The 7,688-nt window shown below is 37.6% G+C and overlaps 1 non-coding gene across 1 annotated transcript; it reads left to right on the top strand.

Moving 5' to 3' along the window:
* Positions 1 to 286: 286 nt before the first annotated feature.
* LOC129400211 (small nucleolar RNA SNORD5) lies at positions 287 to 356 on the top strand. The gene has a single exon (XR_008627527.1). It is a non-coding gene; the product is annotated as a small nucleolar RNA SNORD5 (small nucleolar RNA).
* The last annotated feature ends 7,332 nt before the right edge of the window (positions 357 to 7,688 follow it).

Below are 7,688 nucleotides of genomic sequence, written 5' to 3'. Positions count from 1 at the left end.
AATAACAAAGAAGAAAATTTAACATATAAACATTATCATATATCTTTGATAAAGTATTTCAAGAAACAGGTGATTATGTTCAGGTCTATCCTGAAGGGCTTTTCTGTTAGCCTGCATTGTTAAAAATGCCTCACAGAGGATTTTGGTTTTCTTCACTCTCAGACCTGCTTGGTTAATATTTCTTTAATAGCTATTGGCTTATCTTTAAAAATGAGTGCTGTGTAGAGTCTGAAGAACCTAAGATTTATTGGAAAAAGTTTGATGTTAAGGAAGAGTATGAATTAGAGATGACATGAGGAATGTATCTGTTCAACTACTGCATGATGAAGACATGAACTAAAACTATTCTGACAGAGGGGGAAAAAAACAGGTGACTAGAATGGCATTCAAACTCTTCAAAGTTAGACCATATAAGTATGCCATATAAAATACAGGATATATGTAACTTTCATGAGAATTCAATTTCAATACCAAATCTATGCACAAGTCCTTTGAAAAATTTGAAAATATGGAAATGGTATACAGGGCCTGTGGAAAAGATAACATAAACATTATGGTAATACTCTGGACAAGAGCTGAATGTTGAAAGTAGGAAAAGGAATATACATGATAACCTTTCAACATCTGTATCACAAACTATAATGCCTAAAGTGAAAGAAAGAGAAAGAGTGAGCGAGAGAAAGAGAGAGAGAGAGAGAGAGATGGGGCTTGGAGGAGCAGGAGGGGAACTGGGGACTATGGTGCTGGGAAATTACACTGGTAGAGGGATGGCTGGAAACATTGTATGTCTGAAACCCAATCATGAAGAGCCTTGTAAAAATAATCACTGTAGCACTGTCCTTCCATTGTTCATCTATCTGCTCGAGTGGGCACCAGTAACGTCTCCATTGTGAGACTTGTTACTGTTTCTGACATATAGAATATGCCACAGGTAGCTTGCCAGGCCCTGCTGTGTGGGCGGGATACTCTTTGTAGCTTGCCCATCTCTCTGAGAGGGACGGAGGAATGGAACCCAGGTCAGCCTCATGCAAACACCCTTCTCACTGTGCTAGCACTCCTGTAAAAATACATACATACATACGTACATACATACATACATACATACATAAAATAGAGCAACTAGAAATTTAAAAAAAACTGGTAAGATTCTTACACATGTGGGATACGGGGCAACCAAGAAATAGGGATCTTATTCCAAAATGGTACACCTGAAGATAAGTCCCTCATAGACAATGATTCAGTAGTGCAGGCTCTGTTTTGAAGGATGAGCAGGAATTGGTCATATGAAAAGTGGGTTAAGGTAGGCATTTTAGTGAGAAAATAACACACATATGAATAAATCAAGCTATACTCACAAATTCTATGTGAATTGATAAACCTGAGACAAATGGTTCAGAAAGAAAAAGGATAGAAGACTTGATTCAAAATATTATTAAAGCCAGAGTATAAGTTGTTTAAATCCATGAAAAAATGGCATTGAGAAATAAGTTAAATGCAGTATTTAGGGCCAGAACAGGGTAAAGGCAACTTTGCCGTCAGCCAACACTGATTCTATCCTCAGGCGTCATCGAAAGTAATCCCTGAGCAGAGAGCCAGTAAAAAGCCCTGAACACGACTTTGTATGAACCAAAATAGATGACATGTTGGTGTACATGTTTAATTTTTAGTGAGTTTCTAGTAATTAATTCAATGATTATTTAAGTCATGCTACTGGGAAATTCTTATTTCTTTATTTTCTTGGTTATTTGATTCTACTATTTTAAGTATGGGTTCAGTTATTTTCCATGTTCCATGCAAACATAATCTGAAACTACCCTTTGTTTAGAACTGAAAAACACTATAAATTATTCATATTCCTGTTTCTTTATTTAATATCCCATTACTGTTAAAATGGTTGTTAGTTATGCTTTCACTCTTTTCACAAAGATCTTTGTGAAGTTAAAGAATATCTTAAAAATACTTTTTTTAGGGGCTGGAGAGATAGCACAGCGGGTAGAGCATTTGCCTTGCACGCAGCCAACCCGGGTTCGATTCCCAGCATCCCATATGGTCACCCAAGCACCGCCAGGAGTAATTCCTGAGTGCATGATCCAGGAGTAACCCCTGTGCATTGCTGAGTGTGACCCAAAAAGCAAAAAAAAAAAAAACCCACTTTTTAAAAATACTATTAGTGTGTCTACAATAGTAGTACAGAGGGCTATTATAAGAACTGCTGTGAAGCTTGGCCAAAGCATTTTTACGATGCTAAATTCAACATGAAAATCTCTCCCATCAATCAATCATAATTGTCCCTTTACATCCCTTGTTATAATATCTTAGAAATATTTTCAACAAACTTCTGCTCTTTCTTTGCTTCTATGTTCCACACAGCTATGCTGTGGCACCTATGATTTAGACTGTATTTAGCAGTAAGAACTAGAATCATATGGGAGGCATGTCATGGGATACATCTCTTTAGACACATAATCATCTACCAGTTTTCCAAGAAAGAAATGAGATTAAGCCTCCTCATTCATTAATTATCCAACAAATATTTAACCAAATGTAGCATTTAGAAAGCCTGTGCTTGGTAGGTACTAAGTATATAGAAATAAACAAGACACGTGGTACATAAGTAACTTCACACAAGGGAGATATTCAAACAGATGCAGAGTGGGATGCTGAGTCACTGTATCGCTGTATCACTGTCATCCCGTTGTTCATCGATTTACTCATGGGCACCAGTAATCTCTCCATTCGTTCCGACCCTTAGCTTTTAGCAGCCTCTCCTTTCTCGTTTTTTCCAATGATTGGAGGCTCTTTTCAGGGTCAGGGAAATGAGACCTGTTATTGTTGCTGTATTTGGTATATCAAATACACCACAGGGAGCTTGCCAAGGCTCTTCCGTGCAGGTGGGATACTCTCAGTAGCTTGCCAGGCTCTCCCTTTATGATGATGGTGCTGAATGGGGAAACAAAAGTTTTATGAGATAGGGAAGAACAGAACTTACATTCTAAGAAGGGACTTGATAAAGGAAGACTTCCTTGGGAAGATCATGGATAAATTGAATTGTAGATGAGCTATAGCCAGCTGTGTGTGTGTGTGTGTGTGTGTGTGTGTGTGTGTGTGTGTGTGTGTGTTTGGCTTGATGTTTAAGTATATACATATCATAAGTAATGGAAAAGGTAGTAAAAAGATAGTCCACAACTTCCTGTACCAAAAAGAAAAAAATAAGAATGTCAGGGAGGTGTTTTTTCCACCACAAAAGGAGCACATGAGTTAAACCTGTTCTTGACTTTTTAACTTAAAATTTTAATTTTCTTTACACCATTTTTTTGCATTTTAAGGAATTCAGGGATAAGTCCTATATAGTAACACAAAGCAGAAAAACAAATAATGTACTTTAGGAATGTTCACTCTTGCTTGCGTTTTCAGAGTTATTCAAAATATCAGCTTAATTTATCTCTTTAAGACAGTTTAGACAAAAGAATCACTGTAGGCATACAGAGAAGAGATGAAAGTAAATATTTATTGGCACAATTCATTTTCTCTTAAGCTTTCATCCATGCTTCAGATCAAATAAAGCTAAAAGACTTCAAGGATCAAAGGGCTAAATATCATGAAGTGGCCACATAAATTCCAAAGCTATCTTTCATTTTAGGAATATATTAAGAGTGTCTTTGGTGACCTATAGAAAATGATTTTATGCTCTTGCTCTCAATTTCGAATAAACTCTTTCTTGCTCACAAGAGACACCCATAATTTGTTTAATGTCTGTCTTGTTGTGCAAGAAAAAAATAAAAGCTAACATATTGCAGAGTAAAGAGAACTCTTGAATGCTTGCACTTTGGAGTCATTTATTCATTTATTCATGTATTTATATATTCATTAGTTTAGCAATTTGATGCTTTTTATTGTCATGATAGAGAAGTTTTGCAGATACTGGTAGACAAGACAGGTATGATTGCTGTCCCTGCAGTTTACATTCTAGTAGGAGTCCATAGTAGTGAATGAGTCCTTGAATGATACATTTTCTCCCCTCCTCCTCGTCCTCCTCGTCCTCGTCCTCCTCGTCCTCCTCCTCCTCCTCATCCTCCTCCTCCTCCTCCTCCTCCTCCTCTTCCTTCTTCTCCTCCTCCTCCTTCTTTGTCTCCTCCTCCTCTTACTTTTCCTCCTTCTCCTCCTCCTAGTCCTCTTAAGGTGCTCCTCTCTCACTAGCCAACGCCCATGCCTGATCTGCATTTTACTATTGTTCCTATGGGGGTCCAAGCATGCATACTGCCCCTCCCACCAAGAGGTATAAGTATTGTAACTGCTGTGAATAAACTCTCTCTCTCTCTCCTCCTCCTCCTTCTGGCTCTGCGTCTCTTCGTTCGGTTACATCCCCTCCTTAGCCCCATGAAGGGTCTTCCCTGAGGGACAGGATGATGCCCGCAGGGGGGACCCCACAGGGTTGGAGCTATAGCACAGGTGATAAGACGTTTGCCTTGCACACAGCCGACCCAGGTTCGATGTCTCTGTCCCTCTTGGAGAGTCCAACAAGCTACCGAGGGCATCCCGTCCGCACGGCAGAGCCTGGCAAGCTACCCGTGGTGTTTTCAATATGCCAAAAACAGTAACAACAAGTTTCACAATGGAGACATTACTGATGCCCGCTTGAACAATTCGATGACCAACCAGACAACAGCACTTCAGTGCTATAGTGCTACAGTGCTATTTTGCATTCTTACAATGCCAGAGCTATTTGAGAGTGAATGAGCTTCAGAGACAGAACGAGACAGCTGTAACATGTAAGACAGAACAGAAATGCTGTGGCTATCTCATCTGCTCTCTATCCTTGGCTGCACTTTGCAGATGCTGATCAGAGATCCAAACAGAAGTCACTTGCTCACAAGAAACTGATTTTCCAAAGAAGGCTGTAGCTGAGGGGTTAAGAAACATATTGGACAGAGGGGGCTACTGAAATTTGGACTGCTCCAAGTGTGCAGAGGATCCACATTAAATTTGAAGTACTTAAGAAAAGTTGGCTCAGATGATCACTAGTATTCACTATACATAATTTTGTGCATTCGTATAAATTTCCTTTATGATCTCTTCGTATATATAAATTAATAAACAAAACTCTAGCAGTAATGACTTCTAATATCTCTGTAAAAATTTAGTGTTCATAAGGCAAGCATTACTTGTTATATTGCCATGATGGGTCTGATAATAATCCATTGATTTATTATTATTGATTAATATTTCTGAAATGAGGGGTGATTTTCCAAGGAACTCCCAAGGAATAAGAATAGAAAAAGGGGCCTTCTTTGTATCGAATCTGTCACTTTGATAATATAAGTTCTTATTTTTTTGTCTTTTATTTTTAGTTAGACAACGCATGTACTTAACATTGTCATCCTCCAAAGAGAATATTGAAGACAAGATTGACAACCTAAATTTGGCTCTCTGCAGTATATGATGGACAGCCTGTAGAGCTGATTATGATTAATATTCTTCAAAATGAATTTGAGAAACCTAGTTGCTGTATAATCAATTCACTTTCCCTTCTAGGTATTAGTTTCTGGGGAGTCTCAAATAAATTTCAAATTGGTTCCTGACACAGATATCCTCTTCTTCATAAATGTTCTTCTTTTCCTTTGAAAACTGTATTCTCTTGTAGGTATATACATGACTACATTTATAGCTATCTCTCTATTTGTTGCTACAACTCTATCCATATTTATATTATCGGGCAAGTTGTCTCTAGTTGATTTTAGAACGAGTCAAGACATCAAAAAGGGTTAAGGCACTTGCCATGCTCATGACCGACCCTGTTTTTTTTATTTTTTTATTTTTGGCACTGCATCTGGTCCTGAGAGATACAATGAGTACTCTCTGAGCACACATTAGTAAATTTGACTGGGTTTGGCTCCACAACAAAGACTTACATCATAATTGTATATTAAATTTCAATTGTTTAACTTATGCATCTAGTTATGATTTGGTATAGTAAAGTCACTTTTTATTTTTGGTCAGTGTGAAGTTGTATTGTATTAATTTATTTTTTAATATTTCATACTTAAAAATTGTGACTTTTGGGGCCCGGGAGATAGTAGAGTGAATAGTGCATTTTCCTCACCTGCAGCCAACCCAAGTTCAATTCCCAGCACCCCAGATGGTCCCCTGAGCCCCCAAGAAGTGAGCCCTGAGTGTGAAGCTGGGTGAGCTCTGAGCACTTCCAGGTGTGATCTAAAAACAAACAACAAAGAAGAGTTAAGTTGTTGAAAACAGTTGTGACTTCTTTGTGAAAAATATGTAATATTTTAATAGAGAAACACACAGCACTCTAGAATAGAGATTCTGATTAGAAAATAACATTTCTGTTTATTCCAAACTCAGATGATGCATTACTAATTTGCCAGTCAAAACATAATTGTACTGTAAACAAATTGTTATTTTTGACTGGTAACACTTTTATGGCAATGTGGGAAATAAATCATGTTATAAAGTCAATTCTAAGTGATCAAATCACAAGAACTTAACGAAGGTTTCTCTTTGACATATAAATAGTAAAAATTTGAGTCTCTGTAGTGAAGATGACAAAGGATTCTCATCATTTAACTTTGAAACCATTGTGTGTAAAAAGGAACTAATTTTGGAAACTGAACCTGTAGCAGGCATATATCAAATGTAGTACTCAAAAGGAAAAAAAAATTGGGCATGTAGACATGTCCCATTTATAGAAATCTGAGTTCAGTTGGGGAAAAAAATTCTTCAAATAAAAAGAAATTTAACTCAAGGTAAGAATTCCCTATAGATTTTGCTTTTACTTGATCCTTAGTTTTTTACACACAAGACTGAGCTAAGGAGCTGGAGCGATAGCACAGCGGGTAGGACGTTTGCCTTGCATGCGGCCGACCCAAATTCGATTCCCAGCATCCCATATGGTCCCCTGAGCACCTCCAGGAGTAATTCCTGAGTGCATGAGCCAGGAGTAATCACTGTGCATTGCTGAGTGTGACCCAAAAAGCAAAAAAAAAAAAAAAAGACTGAGCTAAATTCTATAATGTGTTCAAAGTGTCTAAATTGAAAATTAATAAAAATCTGGTTATAAGATAATCTTTAAAAATGTTCTTGGACTATTTTGGAATTTGCCACCTACATGAGGATCTTTTGAGGGTGATACAAGTATCATTACTAATCAAGCTAAGGCACATGGATGTGAAGATACAATGACTTGTATTTTCCCATTTTTCTCAGTTTCTTTTTTTTTTTTTTGTATGACAATAAGCCCTTGATTTATTTAGTTTGTAACTGGAAGTCTGTAACTCTTTTTTTTTTTTTAATTTTATTTATTTATTTATTTTTTTTTTTCAGAAATATATGTTCATTTTTATTGTTTTTTTTAATTTATTTATTTTTAATTAGAGAATCACCGTGAGGGTACAGTTACAGATTTATACACTTTTGTGCTTATACTTCCCTCATACAAAGTTTGGGAACCCATCCCTTCACCAGTACCCATTCTCCACCACCCGTAAACCCAGTGTCCCTCCCACCCTCCCCAATCCCATCTCCCCCCACCCCACCCTGCCACTGTGGCAAGGCATTCCCTTCTGTTTTCTCTCTCTAATTAGCTGTTGTGGTTTGCAATAAAGGTGTTGAGTGGCCGCTGTGCTCAGTCTCTAGCCCTCATTCAGCCCGCAACTCCCTTCCCCCACATGGCC

Source organism: Sorex araneus, chromosome X (genome assembly GCF_027595985.1).
Source record: "Sorex araneus isolate mSorAra2 chromosome X, mSorAra2.pri, whole genome shotgun sequence".
Taxonomy (NCBI): domain Eukaryota; kingdom Metazoa; phylum Chordata; class Mammalia; order Eulipotyphla; family Soricidae; genus Sorex; species Sorex araneus.
This window is presented reverse-complemented; position numbering and strand designations above follow the sequence as displayed.